Here is a 21,095-nt window from a genome sequence, read left to right on the forward strand (position 1 = left end):
AGCACAGCATCCTGTTCTCACAGTGGCCAACCAGAAGCCTACGGGAAACGCACAAGCAGGGCTCAAGAACAAGAGCCCTCTGCCCTCCTGTGGTTTCCAGCAACTGGTGTTCAGAGGCATTGCTGCCTCAACTGTGGAGACAGAACAGACCCACCAGCAGCCACCAACAGCTTCTTGCTGCTCCATGAAATTGTCTAATCTTCTTTTGAAGCCATCTTGGTGTGATGGCCATCACTGCCTCCTGTGGGAGCAGGTTCTATAGTTTAGCTAAGCAATGCCCAGATAAATATTTTCTCTTATCTATTCTGAATCTCCCAACATTCAGTTAGACTGGGAGTTCAAAGGTTCCCCATTCCCAGTCTGGACCCATTGCAGTCTGGCTTTAGACCTGGATAGCAGATTGGGAAAAACCTGGTCACTTTGATCACCATTTTCTGGAGAGGGTTCTGCCCTGTTCATTCTCCAGGACCTATTGGTAGTTAATCATATGAAGGCTGTGTGGGTTGAGAGAAGACACTGTGTTGCAATGGTTCTGTTAACTTTGTTGTTGTTGTTTAGTCGTTTAGTCGTGTCCGAATCTTCATGACCCCATGGACCAGAGAACGCCAGGCACTTCTGTCTTCCACTGCCTCCCGCAGTTTGGTCAGGCTCATGCTGGTAGCTTCGAGAACACTATCCAACCATCTCATCCTCTGTCGTCCCCTTCTCCTTGTGCCCTCTATCTTTCTGTTAACTATAGGGCTGTTATTGGCCTCCACAGTCACTTACAGACTCATTGTTAAAACTGTTTATGGAAGACAATCTTACTCGGCTACGAGTGATCGCCAAAGAAGAAGACCAGAGAGCTGTGCGTATTATTATTATTATTATTATTATTATTATTATTATTATTATTCACTTTTCTCAGAGTTTTCCACAGAGTTAACCAAAGCAATTTACAGCCTAAAAACACAGCTATCCAATAAGAAGGTGGGACTGAGAAATCCTGCCCCACTAAAAGGTGCTTCAGTGCTGCCTTTCAAATCAAAGGCCAAAAGTCCAGGTAGAAGAATAGTCTTTTCCTGGTGGCTAAAGATAAATAAAGATGGCACCAGGTGAGACTCGCTGAGGAGAGCATTCCACAGCGGCAAAGTGAAAACTTGAAGAAGACCCTCTGGTGATGATCCGGGGCCTGGGTCTATTCATGTGGGGAGAGGTAGTTCTTGAGGTGGTGGACTCCTGAGCCTCATAAGGCTTTTAAAGTCAAAACTAGGACTTTGAATAGAGCCCGTCAACTAATCGGTAGCCATTGCAGTCATGACAGAATTGGTGTTACATGCCCAGATCGCCCTGCCCTGGTCATCAGTCTGGCCAAGGGATTCTGAAACAGCTGATGGAGCTGTGGTCTAAACCACTGAGCCTCTTGGGCTTATCCATCGCAACAAGGGCGGTTCGAATCCACACGATGGGGTGAGCTCCCGTTGCCAGTGACAGAAAAGAATTCCTAAAATGCTCAACCCAAGAGCACAGTAATAATAATAAGAAATCCTACCCCATCCCACTAAAAGTTCAGCACCACGGTCAAGGCCAGCTTATTTACCAAAGGCATGTATAGATGGAAGTATCTTAACCTGCCACCTAAAATGGAGAATGATGGCAGCAAGCATATTTCTGGGGCGTAGTATTCCACAGTTTAGCTCCAGAAACAGTCGTCCTTCCTGACTTTCATGTAGGAGCCAAATCAAAGGGCTGAAACTTAATAAGGTCCACTAGTCACAAAATGGCAGGTCCGCCGGATGAGCCAGTGACAAAACTGTGGCAGATGAAGGCAGAGTTTGGCATAATCAAGCAGCAATTAATGACTCAGGGACTAGTATTGTGACTCAGCCTCCACAAGTTAAGCAGAATCTTTGCATTCAAAAGCACTAAGCGGAAAAGGCTTTTTATTTCATATCACCCGGCATGCCACACATTTTACTTGTCTACTCTTGTTTTGTCTTCCGTCTTCTTTTCACAGCTTGTATCATATTCCTCCAAAAACTGTTATCTTTCTTCCCTACTCATTTTATATTCTTTTTCTTCCTTTCCCCCTATCTTATTCCTTTTCTCTCTTTTCCCAAGTTGTTGTAATTCTAGATATTAACCCTTTATCACTCATCCTAATTTCCCACAACACATCCTCTTGCCTTTTCCCTCAGAGCAGAGAGATTTCCCTTCCTTCTTTAAACCCTTGCCCTCCTTCAGCCTCTCTGTCTCCTGGACACCTTTATGCCCCTTTAAACTGTCAGTAATGCCCTTGGTCCAACCAAAGAGCTATGTGTGGCCCAGGGGCAGTACGGGTGAATTAGGAGGCACTGGGTGGGCTGTGGCACTGAGGCCCACTGCTGGACCATGGGCCAGTCTTTCAGAAGTGCTAGGAAAGGTCATGCCAACCTCCCGTGCCCCTCTCTGACCCATGTCACAAGTAGAACCACAATGCAGTGGGAAGTTCTTCAGATATCTAAAGGATCATCACATGGAAGATGAAGCAAGGTTGTTTTCTTCTGCTCTGGAGGGTGGGGCCTGAAACAGTGGATCAAGTGACAAGAAAAGAGATTCAGACTAAACTTTAGGAAGAACTTTCTGACAGCTGCTCAACAATGTAAATCTCATTCAGGGTCCCTTATCATACTGCAATTCTATAGCTCTATGGTTCGATGGAACATGTATTCCTTCAGGCCTACACCTGGCGCTATAAAGGGAGTTCAACATGGTGCGAGGGCAAATGTAATAATTAAAAATAATGGTGATTTCTTTGTCATCATCTTGCCAAAGCTCAAGAGGAATAAAATCATATTTGCGTTCAACATTGAACAACAACATGATGTAACTTCATCAAACTCAGCCAGAAGAGACTGGTACATAAATACTTCTCCACTGTGCCACTGAGGGTGGGGTGGGGTTATGCTGCCCACATGGGGCTGAAATGAATCCTCTTTGGCTCTCAAGCCATGTACGCCAGGCATGTTCTCTGTGATTAAGTCACTGCAGCCTGGGTCGTCCAAGCAGATTTTGACTGCTGGTAATTTGCTAGCTCTGTTGCTGATAGCACTCAAGAAGGAGATTGCAGTAAATGGCAGGTGCATCATAACTCACCTTCTGCTGTTGCTATTGCTACTACCTGAAGCAACACCAGAGATGCTGAACTCAAAATGCCCATTGACTTTGATAAGGGATCCCAAGGCACCCTTGAATTGGTACAGGCGAGGAGACTACCATATTAGTGGGGTCATATCCGCTACACCTGTTGGGTTCAATCCAAGCGTCTTCAATGAGCCTCCCTTTACCAGAACTTATGGGTAAGTCCTTATGTGCCTACTGTTGTAAAAGCTTTATGCAAACTGAATGTGACCTCATGGAAACCAGATGTTGTTGTCTGCTAGGCACGTCTCCTCATTTCTGGTACTTTTGCTTGGTAAATTATGTCTTCTCTTTTCCTCCCTTTGGAGGGAAATGGTAGGATTCGTTCTGAATGTCAGAAAGTCATCTACTGCAATCTGTGCGCTTTCACCCACACTAGTGAGACCTTTGCTTTAGAATAGCCCGTTCTTCTAATATTTGAACAGGAAGCGGTTTATGGATCTCAGGTGTACAGATGCTGCAGACGCATCTCATGATTTTTACACACACATCCCCATCACAGGTAAGGATGACACAATCTGGTCTTTGTGTGGAAAAAATGCCAAGATGACACACACTTTTTTCCAGGAGAGGAGTCCGGGCCTACTGGTATATCCTGTCCTTCTTGTTTGCTGTTCGGGAGGTCAATCAGAACCACAGGCTTTTCCCCAACCTCACCCTGGGCTATGACATCTATGACAACTTTTACGATGCCAGAATGACTTCTGGTGCCATGGTGGACCTGCTCTGCCCTGGGCAGGCAAACATCCCAAACTATTACTGTGGACCATGGAATAAAGTATTGGCAGTTATTGAAGGGGCTGACTCTGACACATCCAAAGATATTTCCACCATGTCAAGCATCTACAAAACCCCACAGGTATGAATGTCAGGAGGGAAGGAAAAATCCCAGAATGTTATTGCAATTTCTTTGGAAAGACATGAAAATGTCATTTATGATTCTAAGGCAGAAGGAGCATTTGCCCCCAACCCCCTCTTGACAAAGATGACTCAGGAGATTCTGGACTCATCCACACTTATCCCATGGTTAGAAAGCTTTCCATTTGCCATGTGGTTTTTTTGACATGGGTCCAAGCAGTTTCCCCCTTACCCTACTTCTTTCCCACTGAACACCCACTCTTTCACTCTAAATTGGAAAAACAACAATCTGTGTTTTTCCCCAGGAAAAGCAATGGGACAAGGGATGTGTGGATAAGCCCTTAGTTAATCATCACCATCAGCATCACCATCAATTTATTTATACCCCGTCCTCCTCGGCCAGGACCGGGCTCAGGGCACCAAACATCAAAATATATAATATATTAAAAACATAAAATCAAACAATTGATTAAAATACTGCTTAAAATCAAATTAAGATCAGAAAAAAATCTAATGACAACCCACAAATTATAACCATAAGGGCCCAACCAAAGGCCTGGCAGAACAGTTCTGTCTTGCAGGCTCTGCAGAAAGATGTCAAATCCCTCAGGGCCCTGGTCTCTTGTGGCAGAGCATTCCACCAGGCCAGGGCCAGGGCCAAAAAACCCCTGGCCCTGGTAGAGACCAGTCTAATTTCCTTGAGGCCCAGGGCTTCCAAGAAGTTATTGTTTGTGGACCGTAAGGTCCTCCGTGGGGCATACCAGGAGAGGCAGTCCCATAGGTACAACGGTACTAGGCCGTATAGGGCTTTAAAGGTTAAAACCAGCACCTTAACCTGACCGTGTACTCCACCAGGAGCCAGTGCAGCTGGTATAGCACTGGGTGTGTATGATCCAGTGGCGAGAACCCCATAAGGAGCCTCGCCGCAGTTGTTCTGCACCTGCTGGAGTTTCTGGGGCAGCTTCAAGGGCAGCCCCACGTAGTTAAATCTATAAGACCCCACAGGTGTAAATGCTGTATTTTATGGAGAAGGATCTTTGAGGAAATGGTCAAATTTAATGCAGAAGAATGGAATAGGTAATGAAAGCAAATGCCATGTGAGATGCAAATGAACAAATATGCAAAAGGAAACATTAAAGAAACAAGAGGCAAAATACAAAAAAGTGCATGACAAGGCAATGGAATGTCATCATCTTTGAAACAAATTCTGTGAGCTCAGGCTAAGCAAACCTTAGATAAACCTGTAAAAGTAAGAGCAATTTACAGTAAAGGCAAGAAATTTACATTCCTAATGTGGTCCTGCTTATTATTTACTTATTTATATGCTACCTTGACTCATGAAAGAAAATTAGTTTCATTGAAAATAACTGGATCACTTAGCTTTAATGGCTTCTCTATGCTTCCCCTCTATGGCCGTCTTTAATCAAACATAGAAGACATGGCAACTCTTAGCATCACAGAATGATAGAAGATTAGAGTTGGAAGAAACCCAAGGGTCATCTAGTCCAACCCCCTGCAATGCAGGAATCTCAGCTAAAGCATCCATGACAGATGGCCATCCAACCTCTGCCTAAAAAACCTCTGAGGAAGGAGAGTCCTCCGAGAGAGACCATTCCACTGTCAAACAGCACTTACAGTCAAAAAGGTTTTCCGTATGTCTTATTGGACTCTCCTTTCCTTCAACTTGAAGCCATTGGTTCAAGTCCTACTCTCCAGAGCAGGAGAAAACAAACATGTTCCCTCTTCTATGTGACAGTCCTTAAGATACAGCTATCATATCTCCTCTCAATCTCCTCTTTCCAGGCTAAACATACTCAGGTCCTTCAACCATTCCTCATAAGGCTTGTCTCCTAAACCCTTGATCATTCTTGATCTTCTGCCCATTGTAAGGGGTTGGTGCTGCCAAAGCTAGCAGAGATAAAACTCCAGGCTCACAGCCAGTTTCTGTCTTGAAGTTTTATTTACAAAGTTCAAACGGTTACAAGAGCTTCAAAGGCATGTCCGTGCCTGTCTCACTCAGATGCCTCGAATGGCTTTTTTTTACTCCTCCTCCCCCAGCAGGCCAATCGTCGAAAGACCTGCCTCTTACTTCCTCTGTTCAGTGAATAGCTAGTTCCGGGCTCTGAATCCCCCCTCCCTGTTTCTTCTTCCGAGTCAGATGAGAAGCTGCTAATAAGCTCTTTCGGCTCTCTATAAGTGCTAGTCTCCCCCCTCGGTTCTCTAGCCGTTTGCACTTCCCTGACACCCGTGTTCCAGCTTTTCAACATGCTTCTTAAACTGTGGTGCCCAGAACAGAACACAGTATTCCAGGTGTGGTCTGATCAAGGCAGAATAGAGTAGTACTATTACTTCCCTTGATCTGGACACTATGCAACATAAGAACACATAGCTTATAGACCTTGACTGTTTATGGACATATATTATGATGTTTGAAAAGCATTCATAAAAAATATAGTATAAACAATTGTGTGTGTGTGTGTATATATATATATATATATATATATATATATGAATCATCATTTATATACCAATGTATTATATAAGTATGTATAGAATTATAGTTTTCCCTTTTTTAGGAACCCTTTTTCCCCATTTTGTTTAACTGAAATATTTTCAAAAAATAAATCAACTAAAAAGTAAGAAAAAAATTGTTTAAAAAGGCAGCCTCTCCTCATATGAACCAACACTTCTATAATTTCCCCTTCCTTATGTTTTGCCTCTGCTTCCTTCTTAGTTGATATTTGTGTTGTGATTAAATTTTAAAAAACCATTTTTGAAGGTGAGATTTTGAAGAGTACAGGGAGGAGAACAACACTTAAATGTCTTCACAAATTTTAGCACCCAGGAGTGGGAGCTTTGTTCTAAGTGGCCATTTTGGTTTCTATCGCACCACACACACCTTGAAATGATATATTATTGTTACCGTATTTTTCGCACCATAGGGCGCACCGGACCATAGGGCGCACCCAGTTTTTTGGGGGGGAAATCAAGAAAAAAAAATTCCTCCCCAGCCCCAAAGAGCAGCGTACAGGCTGCGCACAACCTCTCCTTGCCGGAGGGGTTGCGCGCGGCTATGGCACAAGCCAAGGCAGCGAGCAGGATGGATCCCGCTCGCTGTTTTGGCTTCCCCTTTAGCCCCGTGCAGCCTCTCCTTGCCAGGAGACACTGTGCAGGGCTAAAGAATCCATAGCCCCGTGCAGCCTCTCCTTGCCGGAGGGGTTGTGCACAGCTATGGAGCAAGCCAAGGCAGGGGGCGGGATGGATCCCGCTCGCTGTTTTGGCTTCCCCTTTAGCCCCGTGCAGCCTCTCCTTGCCGGGAGACGCTGCGCAGGGCTTTCCTGGCTTTACTGGGAGGTGGGAGAAGGGACTGATGCGGCCAGTCAGTCCCTTCTCCCTCCTGTGGAAAAGCCCGCAAGAGCGCACGGAGCTTGTGTGCAGCTCTTGGGGGCTTTTCCTGCCTGCCTCCCCCCTGCATTCGCTCCATAGGACGCACACACATTTTCCCTTGCTTTTTAGGAGGGGAAAAGTGCGTCCTATGGTGCGAAAAATACGGTATATGCTTTCAGTCTTAACCAGAACTCTAGCCACATAAGATTCCTGCATCCCAGGGAATTGGACTAAATGGCCCTTGTGGCCCTTTCAATTTGACGATTCTAAGATTCAATGGTATTGTTTCTAGTGTTGATGAAATACAGGAAATGTAGTATAAAAGTGCAGAACCAGACTTTTGTGGTTCTGTGGAAAGCATTTAAATGTTCATATTCAAAGCACAGTAGTCAGTTCTTGATAGAGAATGGAGGAAGGAGTTGTCTACCTCCACAAGAGCTCAATGCAGTGTCATCTAGAGGAGAAACAACTGGGATGAGAACCCAAATGAATTCTAATATTTAAAAATGAAGCATATAAATAAGGCAGGAAAAAGTTGTTATTTTGCATTGCGCCATTGTAAACCCAAAATGAAATGTGTTGTTGTTGTCAAACTATATTTATTCTCCAAAGATTGTACATTCATTTGGGATAAATCTGCACTCATTTCTCACTTAAGTGAGCTGATGGTATCAGGAGAAAGATTGCATCTTCAAGATATGAGTTTATGCCACAAAGCATATCTTTTATCATGTACAAGCAACGGGCAATTTTCTTCTACTACAAATACCTCAGCAATCTAGTATAGATACCCATTTAGACATATGTATGGTTTATAGCAACTAATTTTAGGGTTTAATTTTATATAGAAGAACTGGTGGCTATTAAACGTCTAATGTAAGCTAAAAATGTTCATTGTAATTGTGTGTGAGCTTTTTCCTTTTTAACAAAGTTTGTTCTTCTTTCTTAAATGTGACACTTTAATGAATAAATAATGATGAGGTCATATACAATTAAATGAAACTGCTACAAGAAACATGTTGTAAAAGCAGTAACAAAAATGCAATCAGGGCATAACCTAAAGCAAACACAATCCATTCCAAAGACTCTTGTCACCGTTTTTTGAAAGCAAACAACTAAACATGTTGTTAAGCTCCCTGGAGTAAAGCTCTTTAGCCCCCATGAAACTTTGTCTTTTGTCTGTTTTCCATGTCAGAGAAAAGTTATCAGTCAGGCAAGTACAAAGTACTAGATTTGGCCAGGTGGAAAAATCAAAATTGGAAACTGAGTTGTTAGAACCCAAAACTAAAATACTTTCAAGAATGTATAACTTGCTGCTAAAATGGAATACGCAGGATGAAACGGTTAAATCTGCTATGATTAAATGGGCACAAGATGTTGGTCATAACATTATGTTTGCTGACTGGGAACAGTTGTGGACCACAGGTATGAAATTTACGGCATGTAATGCCTTAAGAGAGAATATTATGAAAATGATATACAGGTGGTACATGACCCCAGTCAAGCTTGCAAAAATCTACCATCTGCCCGACAACAAATGTTGGAAGTGTAAAGAAAATGAAGGAACATTCTTTCACCTTTGGTGGACATGCCCAAAGATTAAGGCTTTCTGGGAGATGATATACAATGAAATGAAAAAAATATTTAAATATACATTCCTTAAGAAGCCAGAGGCCTTTCTCCTGGGCATGGTGGGCCAATTGGTGCCAAAGAAGGACAGAATTTTCTTTATGTACGCAACAACAGCAGCAAGAATTCTTATCGCAAAGTATTGGAAGACACAAGAGCTACCCACCCTGGAAGAGTGGCAGATGAAAGTGATGGACTATATGGAATTGGCAGAAATGACTGGCAGAATCCGAGACCTGGGAGAAGAGTTGGTGGAAGAAGACTGGAAGAAATTTAAAGACTATCTTCAGAAATACTATAAAATTAATGAATGCTAAAACTGTGCTTGGATTGGTCATAAGTGGTAATTAGTGATAAAAGTTAATAAGATCATGCAAAAAAAGGCATTGATGATTGGCTGAAAATATTGATATAGAATGTGTTATGGCATAAAGTTTAAATATTTGAAAAAGGGTAAGAATTTGCTGAACTAAATATCTAAACGGGAATACAAAAAGGGGGGAGGCGTGAGGAGGTCAAGAACATAAGCATATGAATTTGAGGTCATTGGGAATAATGGATTTGTTTTTATCTTTTGTTTTTTGTTTAAATTTAATTTTTCTTAATTAGTTGTGATTTTTTTTTCTTGTATCTCTGTGTATTTCTTTTTTCTGTAACTTATGTTTTTTTTTATTTTGAGAATCTCTACTTTTCTCTTCTGTAAAACTTTAATAAAAATTTATTTTAAAAAAACCACAAAGTACTAGATTTGGGATTTTGTTGTGGGTGACAACACTAATCTCGTCTCTTCTTTACTAGGTCAGTTATGGTTTTGTTTCTGACACACTTAGTGACAAAACTCAGTTCCCTTTTGTCTACCGAATGGTCCCCAAAGAAGAGCATCAGTATCTGGGGATAGTCCAACTTCTCCTGCACTTCAACTGGACTTGGATTGGCCTCGTTGCTCCAGACACCAACAATGGAGAGAGGTTCATGAGGACCTTGAAGCCCCTGCTAATCAGGAACACAATTTGTGCTGCCTTCTCACTTAGCATCCCAATACAGAATCAGGAAATACCGTCACTTTTAAAAAGAATTTCCACATGGAACACAGTCAATGTATTAGTCTACTATGGAGAGATGCGCTTCTTCTTACATTCAATAAGTACATTGCAAAATGCTGTTAAAAAGCATATAAGACCCATTGTGGGGAAAGTCTGGATCACAACAGCTTTGTGGGACCTCACCTGGAACTTGTCTTATAATATTCTTTCTCCCCTGCACATTTATGGGTTTTTTTCTTTCTTAACTCATATTAAAAAAAGGGCAGACGATGACACTGAAGACTTATTGTCCAAGTCTATGTTTCTGTTTGGGATGAAAACATTTCAATGTTCATATTCAAAGCACATATTGTCTGTGAAGGGAAGGGAAAGGTGCAGGGAAGTTGATACTCTGGAGTTCCTGCGTGACGGAGTGATTGAGAAAACCCTGTCTCTGGATAGCTACAGTATTTACAACCTTGTCCTTGCTCTGGCACGGGCCTTACGGGCTGCCCTTTCCTTCAAATCCAATCGGATGGTGGCGAAGGGTAAAAAGAGGCTGAAATATCAAAGGATACAGTCTTGGCAGGTATTCCTGTTTTTCTCACAGATATCTTTGTTGAACAGGAATCAGTGCTATGCATTCCATTCTCAGGTGAATTCAGGCTTGCCTCAAAACTGTCTTTACTTTGCCTCCATTTACTTTACTGTTAAAGGTAAAGGTACGTTGTGCGAGATGGCGTTGTGCGCTCATCTCGCTTTACTGGCTGAGGGTGCTGGCATTTGTCCGCAGACAGCTTCCGGGTCATGTGGCCAGCATGAGTAAGCCACTTCTGGCGAACCAGAGCAGTGCACAGAAACAGCGTTTACCTTCCCGCCGGAGCCGTACCTATTTATCTACTTGCACTTTGACATGCTTTCGAACTGCTAGGTGGGCAGGAGCTGGGACCGAGCAAAGGGAGCTCACTCCGTCACGGGGATTTGAACCACCAACCTTCCGATTGGCAAACCCAAGGCTCAGTGGTTTAGACCACAGCACCACTTTACTGTTACCCGCATCCTAATTTTGTTTGTGAGAAGACAATCTGCCTCCACTTCACCACCTAATCCCTCAATAAGGCTTCCTGCTATTACTAGCCAAGGAAGCTGATTTCTACACACCACTTCCAACAACCTTACTTTGACAAATAGGAGGCCAATGCTTGCACAATTCTTCCAAGGGTGTGGAATGTAGTTTATGGATCTCATGGCTTTAATCTGTCCCAAAAGGCTGAAGCAGAAAGAATGGGCCACAGATCCATTTCCCAAACACACACACAAAGTGTCAGTCTGTACAAATGCCTTCATAGATTAGGCCAAGTTATCTAGATGGTTTTCCCATTGTCAGTCTGTACAAAGATCTTCGGCAATTAGGCTATGTTATCTAGATAATTTTATTCTTTTCTAAATGTGCATGCTTTCTTTCCTGTTCTAGCTTCACCCTTTTCTGGGAAGTTCCCAGTTTTACAATACTTCCATGGAAGGAGTGTATTTGGATGAGAATGGGCAGTTGACAGTCGAATCTGACGTTGTGAACTGGGTGCCATTTCCCAACAAGTCCTTTGGTGCCGTGAAATTTGGGAGCATAAGCAGACAGGGATCCTCAGGTCCAAAATTCACCATTGACGAAAAGGCTCTTGTGTGGTCCAGACTGTTCAACCAGGTTTGGAAAACCCATTCATTGCATTTACCCCTTTTAGAGGTATGTTGCCTATCCAACATAATAATGATCCAAGGATTAGGGAAATCCTACCTTTTTCTTTTTTCTATGACTATGACTTGTGTTTAAATGTAAACTTTACTTTAAAAAACAAATAAAAAATCTATAAAAGGAAACCTGAAAATGGAGAAGCATGTTGGACTATGACTGGGGCATGGGCTTTTCAGTGGTCAGAAAGCAGGCCAGACTTAAGAATTGAATTAACAAATTGAACTAGAGAACAAGAAGGGGAGGTATGAGGAAGTCAAAGAAACATGTGACTGAAAATTGTTATTGAAACTGAATTGTTTTTAATATTTTTCTTTTTCTTTTTCTTTTTGTCTTTATATAAAATTGGAAAATTTAATAAATATTCATTTAAAAAAAAAAAGAATTGAGCACAACACGGCTGCTTCAAATACTTTTCCATTTCAGCTTGTTTGTTTCTCTGCTTTTGATATTTTTAACTGACTGCAGATTGGTACTGTGTTTACTAGAGCTTTGTTATAATGGCAGAGAGCTCTGACTCCTAAATCCAAGGGCAATACAGTCTCCATGTAATTCTTTCTTCTTGATAATCTCTTTCTACCTCAACTGTGTCCCAAGGACTATGACCCTCTGTTTTGTCCCATGGATCAAAAAAAACATCTACACCAGAGCCGTGTCTATGCCACATAGATTGAAATTGTACAATGCCCCAGAAATTACTTGGCAACAGTCTTTCATTGATGCTTTCTGTCTTTTTGATCAGACCCTTCCTCAGTCCAGGTGTACCCAAAGTTGTCGCCCTGGAAATGACAAGAAGGTTCAGGAAGGGAAACCCATTTGCTGCCATGCTTGTGCTCCATGTGCAGAAGGGATGATCTCCACTCAGGAAGGTAGGAAACTTCAGAGGAATATGCAGCAAAAAGAACAATAATATATGTCCTTTTTTGATGAATATTCAAATATAATCTTACGGCTGAATTTAATAAAAGTTCAATGTTGATTTACACAGTCTTAATAAAGCTTTCCAGGTACCACTGAGACAGCCTTGAGTATGTAAGAATTAGGCAGTGTTGCTGCATCTGGTAGGCTCCCTTGACCAGTCAGTGTGGCAAAGTAGCTAGGATGTTTGGTTTGTACGGGGAAGACCAGAGTTCCAGTAGATGCTCCTCAGAGGATTTTTTTCTGTAAATTAGGCCCATCTGACAACACCTGGTGTTAGGGTGAGATCAGATGCAGCTGCAATTAACAACTTGGAGCTTCGACATCACTCCAAGCTCTTCCTTGGGAGGTGAATAAGAAGTTATCAGAATGGACCAACTCTCTGTGTTGATTCGCAGAAATAGAAAGTCCCATCACTGTTTCCATTTGCATGGGGTGGCTGGATTCAAAATTGACCTGCTTTTTTTTGCTAGTCTACAGAAAAATGTTCAAGCAGACACTCTTTTCCCCCCAGATGCAGACCACTGCACCAAATGTCCAGAACATCAACATCCAAACAAAGACAGAGATCAGTGCATCCCCAAGATTATCATCTTCCTGTCCTATGATGAATATCCGGGGACCCTCTTGGCTTCTACTGCCCTGTTTTTGGCCTTAATCACAGGCCTTGTTTTAGGAATATTCATTAAATATCTTGACACTCCCATAGTCAAAGCCAACAACAGGGACCTTTCCTACATCCTCCTGGTCTCCCTCCTCCTTGCCTTTTTGTCCTCCTTTCTGTTTATAGGCCGGCCAAGGAAAGTGACCTGCCTTGTCAGGCAGACGGCCTTTGGCATCATCTTCTCAGTTGCTGTCTCTTCTTTGTTGGCAAAAACTATTACCGTTGTGCTGGCCTTCCTGGCCACTAAGCCAGGAAACAGGGTGAGGAGATGGCTGGGAAAGAGCCTGGCTAATTCCATTGTCATTTCCTGTTCCAGTATCCAAATTCTCATCTGTGGCATCTGGCTGGGTACCTTTCCTCCATTCTCAGACTCTGACACGCACTCCCAGGTTGGAGAGATCATCCTGCAATGCAATGAAGGATCTGTTGCCATGTTTTACACTGTCCTTGGCTACATGGGCTTCCTGGCTGCCATCTGTTTCATGGTTGCTTTCCTAGCCAGGAAGCTGCCTGGGGCCTTCAATGAAGCCAAGCTGATCACCTTCAGCATGCTGGTCTTCTGCAGTGTTTGGATCTCCTTTGTGCCCACCTACCTGAGCACCAAGGGGAAATACATGGTAGCCGTGCAGATCTTCTCTATGCTGGCCTCCAGTGCTGGGCTTCTGGGCTGCATCTTCCTTCCCAAGTGCTACATTATTGTACTAAGGCCTAATCTGAATACAAAGGAGCATCTGACTACAAAGGCTTAATATGGCACCTGATTCCTAAAATATGTTTTTGGTCTTTGCGATTGATAGCCAGCATTGCAGCAATAAAACCAGGACACATGAGTTGGGAATGTAGCTCCTTAAAAGCTATTGTTTTGGAAATCAGAACGCAAAATAATCATTTAAATCATATTCCATCCTTAGTACTGTTCATTTTTTACCTGATTTAGGAATTCTTTTCTGAATACTGTTTATATATTTTGCCTAATAAGAAATCCTTATTTTGCCTAATAAGAAATCCTTGAATTGTGATAATTCAATAATAATGAATGCTATTCATTAAGAGAATCTTTTTTAAAGATAGTTTTACAAATAAATTGCTTATGCGTTGTTTTTCAAAACGAAAAGAAACATATTCCATTGGTATCTCTTGGTATCCAGAAGTCTTGTTGTGCTGAAGGTGGCAAGCGAGAAAAAAGAAGGCTAGAAATGAGCAGGTCATGAAGGGAGGGGTGCAATGGGAGCTGCAAGGGACGTGGCAGCTCAGGAGTGTTGCAGATATTAATATTGTACAGTTTGAAGTGACTGGAAGCACAAGAACTGACTCCTTCTGGAAGAAATCATTGTGCAGGCCCATAAAAATAGTATTCAAAGTTTTAGTGGCAGAACTCTTCAAAAACAGAGCACAATAATCAAAGATACTACCAAAATATCCATACAATGTCTTGTGCTATCCAGCACAGGCTCAGCATCTTAGAAAAATATGGAATAATCCATGCACACCTAGAAGGAGAAGTCTGTCTCTCCTCCACAGCCTGCTTTCCAGCCACCATTGGCCTTAGGCTGTTTACTCTCCCTTCATTTTCATCCTCACTCCATGGAGCTTGGGAGAGAAAGACTAAAGGCAACTCCCTTTGGAAATGGAGGTTTGCAACTCAATTCCTTCATCACATGATCAAAGGTTCACTCTCAGCACAGAGTAGAAAACAACCAACAGTAATTTGTTAACAAATTAAGGAGCTCAGAGTGCTTTAGGAAATAGCTTTGGAAAAGCCCCAATATTAGCAACGCTTCATTAATACACATTCAGACATTTCCCATTTTAAAGCTAGCTTTTCATCTCAGTGTGAATTAAATCAATTATATTTAGCAAGGAGGAGGGTGGCAAGAACAGGAGACAGTGAGCACCATGCTGCTTGGACCCAGATCTTCTGCCCCTCCCAGCTGTCCCCAAGGCAAATGTCTCACTGTGCCTCAAGGGGGGGTCCCCTGCACCCACAGGAACCTCAGGAAAGAGCAGAGCTCCCAGCAGGAAGAGAACTCAGATGAATTTCATGTTCCCTTCCTAAATATTAGAGAGTATAAGTATTAACATTGCATTGTCCCTTCCTAATCACAAGATAAAAATTGCCTGAAAATAATACCCATCTCTCTCACTGTCAATGAAAACTAATAAATGAATAGAAAGAAAATCTACCCATGTGATGCTGAAACAAAACCTCACACATACACAATGTAGAAAAATGAAAGCTTACTATCCCCTTCTCTCCTTCCTTCCTTCCTTCTTTCTCTCTCTCCCTACCTGTCTTCTCCCCCAACCTTATACGATATACAACATTAAAACCTTACATCAAATATAACTGATCTATAGAAAGGACTTTATGATATGAAAATAGAGACAATGTATGGTCTTTTGTAACCCAAGAAAATCTTTAATAAAAACAATAAATAAATAAATAAATGAAATATTCCATGAGGGGAGGGTCAATAATAATACAATGAATGTATCTAGTAGTACCACTATCACAATGAATACAGCTTAAAAGAAAAAAAAAACGAAATTGCCATCAATAAATAGCACACAAAAAAACAACCAACGACAAACAAGTTGCTTCGGCCAACCTTTTTTAAATTTATGTATTTATTTATACACTGCTTGATTTAAAAAACAAACGAACTTTGAGGTGGTTGCAACATGATGCAACTGCAACAATAACAAAACTGATCCCCACCAAACTGGTTCATGGGCTCTCAGGTGGGCAAAAGGAAATCTTGGCATGATGGGATGCAGGTAAATGGGGAAGCAGGCTGCATGATGGTGGGAGGAAGGTCGGAAGCTGCCTTACGCTGAGCCAGATTCTTGGTTCACCTAGTTCATCCAGCTTCTGACTGACAGGCAATGGCTCTCCCAGATACCATACTGGGTTCCCCTCCCAGACCGGAAGCGAAGCACCAGAAGCATTGTGAAAGAAGCTGCTCTGCCATAGGAAAAAATAGGTGGACCTTCCCCGCTCCCCACACTCACGTAGTTGCTAGGAAGGAGAACAATAGACAGAGTTGTGCCGGAAGCCAAATACATAGTTACATGCTTGCTCTGTACTGGATTCATACCTGTGACCAGTACAGTGGATGCTCGGGTTGCGAACATGATCGTGCCTTGTGCATGCGCATAAGCGCCAAATCACAATCCGCACGTGTGCAGAGACGCCGCTTCGGGTTGCGAACGCTGCAGGTTGCGAACGTGCATCCCACACGAATCACATTCGCAACCCAAGCATCCACTGTACAATATTTGAAATAAAAACCACACAATAAATATTGACTCTCCTTCCATGGTGCATTTTATTACATTCTTTTTCAACTCCATATCCTGATTTCTACCTATATCTTATTTTCCACCATCTTTATATCTCAATATTTTTTTAAACTGCCAAATTTATTCTATTACTGTTAACTTTTTAATATGTTTACAGTATGTCTCCAGATAATCTATAAGCATTTTCAATCTTTCTCAAATAGTTTTTTTTTCCAGATCTCTTATTCTATTTATCAGTCTTGCCATTTCTATAAATTCTATTAACATCATCTGCCATTCTTCCCTTGGCATTGTATCTTTTCTCCACTTCTGAGGATTAGGTCTAATTTGATCCAAGGGGTTTGGAATCAGGATCTCTTATGGACCATCTCATGGTCTAGTAGTGGAAAACTTTCCCAACTAATCCTGTCTCCTCCCACTCTACCCTACATAGAATCATAGATTTGTATAATCGGAAGGGACCCTGATCACCTTGTTTGTTACCCAGGTGAGGAACCTTTTGAATAAATCACAGAACCAAGGGAACTTCTTGGATTTAGGGACCAAACATTTATTATAGCTATTGTAATAGGACAGAGCTCACTCAACTCAACATGCCAGTTGAGAACGTCTGCCTCTAGGCACTTCAGAAGAAAAGCTCATATAGTATTTCAAACATAACAAATAATCATTAAAAAATCTTCACATATGTCAGGAAAGGTTACAAGTCATGAGAAGTAAAGCACACATGGCTCCATCCTGGTATCTTCACCCCCCACATCAGCTTGGAGTGGCCCCGATTTGTCCAAATCACTGTACCATTTTATATCTTGGGTGTCTGGCATTATCCTGGCAACCTAGCCTTCAGTGAGGGAAGAGCATGATAAAATCCTCTTCCTAGGTCTCAGATAGCTTCAGGGATAGCTGAGTTACACTCTGGTGCTAAAACATCCTGCCACTTGTATCACTTTCAGAGGTAGATCAGGAGAGAGGAGAGAGCAGCATAGGAGGGAGGCTCACAAGTGCAGAACACACAAAAATCAAACCTAATACATTCTAAAAGGTTCCAAAATACATTCTAAAAGGTTAGATACAATTAAAGTGAAACATGATTAAAATAAGGTTTTAATGGGATCTCTAATTCTTATATCATCAAGGATATAGAGAGAGAGGAAGTGAAGGAAAGCAGGGTGGGGAGTTTTGGAAGTGCCCAGAGGGGTAGGAGAGAAGCCCAGCTAAGGGAGAAAAGGAGGCAGCTGCTGGTTGCCCAGAATGAGATGGGCTGTGCTGCTGAGCCTTCCATCACAGGAGAAGACTGTTGGATCAGTCCAGTGTCCCACCTAGTCCAGCATCCTGTTCTCACAGTGGCCAGTTACATAGCCTCCAACATTCCTCAGATGAAGCCCACTGGGTAACCTTCAGCGCTCACTGCCTCTCAGTGTAACAGGGTTGCCATGAAAATACACTGGGGAGGAGAAGAACCATGTATGATTGTACCTGGGACTTTATCCATGCAAAAATAAAAAATAAAAAAATGCTCTACCACTGATTCTCTAAAAAGGGGTTTCTTTAGCAAGTTTTGTCAAGTGTCAGGCTAAGGGACACAGTGACGATTTCTCACAAACATGTTTTTCCTCAAGTTCTGCACCTGTTCCTTGATCAACCCAGGAGGTTGCAGGAGGAGATGTTTAATTATGTAATTATAGTCTTCTCGCAAAATCTCCAGGGATTTCTCCATAAAGATTGCCTTTGCAACTGGTAATGTAAAGTCAGAACCAAGGCCAAAACAAAAAAAGTAACTTCTCAAGAACTCATCAGAGGTGCTCTGCTTCAAGGCCAAAGGCCAATGTGATCCAGCATTTCCATGCACTCTGGCACTTGTCATGGTGTCCTGTTGCATCAGAAGCAGTTTAGTCATGCTGGCTACATGACCAAGAAAACTGTCTGTGAATAAACACCGGCTCCCTCAGTCTGAAAGCAGAGATGAGCACAGCACCCCAGGTCAAATTTGACTGGACTTAACCATCCAGGGGTCCTTTACCTTGACCTTGACCTGCAGTTTCCGAACAATCCTCAAAGGCACTCCAACATATAACTCATTGCAGTAGTCCAACCAAGAACAGAAGTTGGGCTATTGCAGTTGTGCTTTGGGGTCCTGCAAGGTTCTGCATCATTTGGTTGGAGGAGTTATCTGTTCTTGCACAAGGTGGTGGGGAGGTTGTGTCTCCTTTTTTGTCTGGTTTTTTATTTGGTTGTGCTTATTTTGCCTTTGTGGGCGAACATTGCCAGTTTTTCCTCCATGAAATTGCTATTTTGTGGTGCCCACAACAGTGTCTTACTTTTCCAAATGTGCACATAACCAAGCCCAAAAATGTTGGTGGACCCCAAGTGCCAGGCAAGACTACTTGTTTTCTCTTCACTTTGCTATGAAACATTCAAATCCCACTTCTCTCTCAGTGGAAAACTGTTCAAAAGATGTTCAAGGCTAGCTAGACAAATCTTGATTTTGACTCACATGAAGGTATAGCAGAGCTAAGGTAGAGAACTCTAGAAAGGGCGGGAAATTACTGAGGCTCACCAGTCACAAAATGGCACTGCAGGGGTAAAGCCAGTGACAAAAAAGAATTCCTAAAATGCTCAACCAATAGTACAGTAATAATAATAAGAAATACTACTCCATCCCACTAAAAGTTCAGCACCATGGTCAAGGCCAGCTTATCTGAAGGAGCGTCTCCACCCCTATCGTTCTACCCGGACACTGAGGTCCAGCACCGAGGGCCTTCTGGCAGTTCCCTCACTGCGAGAAGCCAAGTTACAGGGAAACAGACAGAGGGCCTTCTCGGTGGTGGCACCCGCCCTGTGGAACGCCCTCCCACTAGATGTCAAAGAGAACAACAACTACCAGACTTTTAGAAGACATCTGAAGGCAGCCCTGTTTAGGGAAGCTTTCAATGTTTGATGTATTACAGTATTTTAACATTTTTTTGGAAGCCGCCCAGAGTGGCTGGGGAAGTCCAGCCAGATGGGCGGAGTATAAATAATAAATTATTATTATTATTATTATTATTATTATTATTATTATTATTATTATTATTATACCAAAGGCATGTATAGATGGAAGTGTCTTAGCCGGCCATCTAAAATGAAGAATGATGGCACCAAGCATATTTCTGGGGCGTAGTATTCCACAGTTTAGCTCCAGAAACAGTCATCCTTCCTGACTTTCATGTAGGGGCCAAATCACAGGGCTAAAACTTAGTGAGGTCACAAAATGGCAGGTCCGCCGGAGGAGCCAGTGACAAAACTGTGGCAGATGAAGGCAGAGTTTGGCAAAATCAAGCAGCAATTAATGACTCAGGGACTAGTATTGTGACTCAGCCTCCCCAAGTTAAGCAGAATCTCTGCATTCAAAAGCACTAAGTGGAAAAGGCTTTTTCTTTCATATCACCCGGCATGCCTCACATTTTACTTGTCATCTCTTGTTTCTTCTTCCCTATTCTTTTCACAGCTTGTATAATATACCTCCAAAAATGAAGGGAAAATGTGTGTGCGTCCTATGGGGCGAATCCAGGCTTTCCCTGAAGCCTGGAGAGCGAGAGGGGTCAGTGCGACCAACCCCTCTCGCTCTCCAGGCTTCAGGAAGCTATCCGCAAGCCGTGGGAGCCCACGGGAGTCCCCCCCAGGCTCCCATGGCTTGCGCAGAGCTGCCTCTTACCCCGAAGCCCCTGCGCGCTGAGGAGTCACGCTGGGGCTTCGGGTAGCTCTGCGCAAGCCGCAGGAGGGCTCCCACGGCTTGCGGAGAGCAGCCTGTTCTGGGGGCTGGGGTCGGGGGAAGCTCGGGCTTTCCCCGCCCCAGCCTCGCGCCTTGGGGGGGAAATAATTTTTTTTTCTTTATTTCCCCCCCAAAAAAACTAGGTGCGCCTTATGGGCCGGTGGGCCCTATGGGGCGAAAAATACAGTACCTCCAAAAACTGTCATCTTTCTTCCCTGCTCATTTTATATTCACTTTTTCTTCCTTTCCCCCTCTCTTATTCCTTTACTCTTTCCCCCCAGGTTGTTGTAATTCTAGATATTAACCCTTTATCACTCATCCTAATTTCCCACAACACATCCTCTTGCCTTTTCCCTCAGAGCAGAGAGATTTCCCTTCCTTCTTTAAACCCTTGCCCTCCTTCAGCCTCTCTGTCTCCTGGACACCTTTATGCCCCTTTAAACTGTCAGTAATGCCCTTGGTCCAACCAAAGAGCTATGTGTGGCCCAGGGGCAGGATGGGTGAATTAGGAGGCACTGGGTGGGCTGTGGCACTGAGGCCCACTGCTGGACCATGGCCCAGTCTTTCAGAAGTGCTAGGGAAGGTCATGCCAATCTCCCGTGCCCCTCTCTGGCCCATGTCACAAGTAGAACCACAATGCAGTGGGAAGTTCTTCAG

The sequence above is a fragment of the Podarcis filfolensis genome (assembly GCF_964270895.1).
Source record: "Podarcis filfolensis genome assembly, chromosome: 2".
NCBI classification, from domain to species: domain Eukaryota; kingdom Metazoa; phylum Chordata; class Lepidosauria; order Squamata; family Lacertidae; genus Podarcis; species Podarcis filfolensis.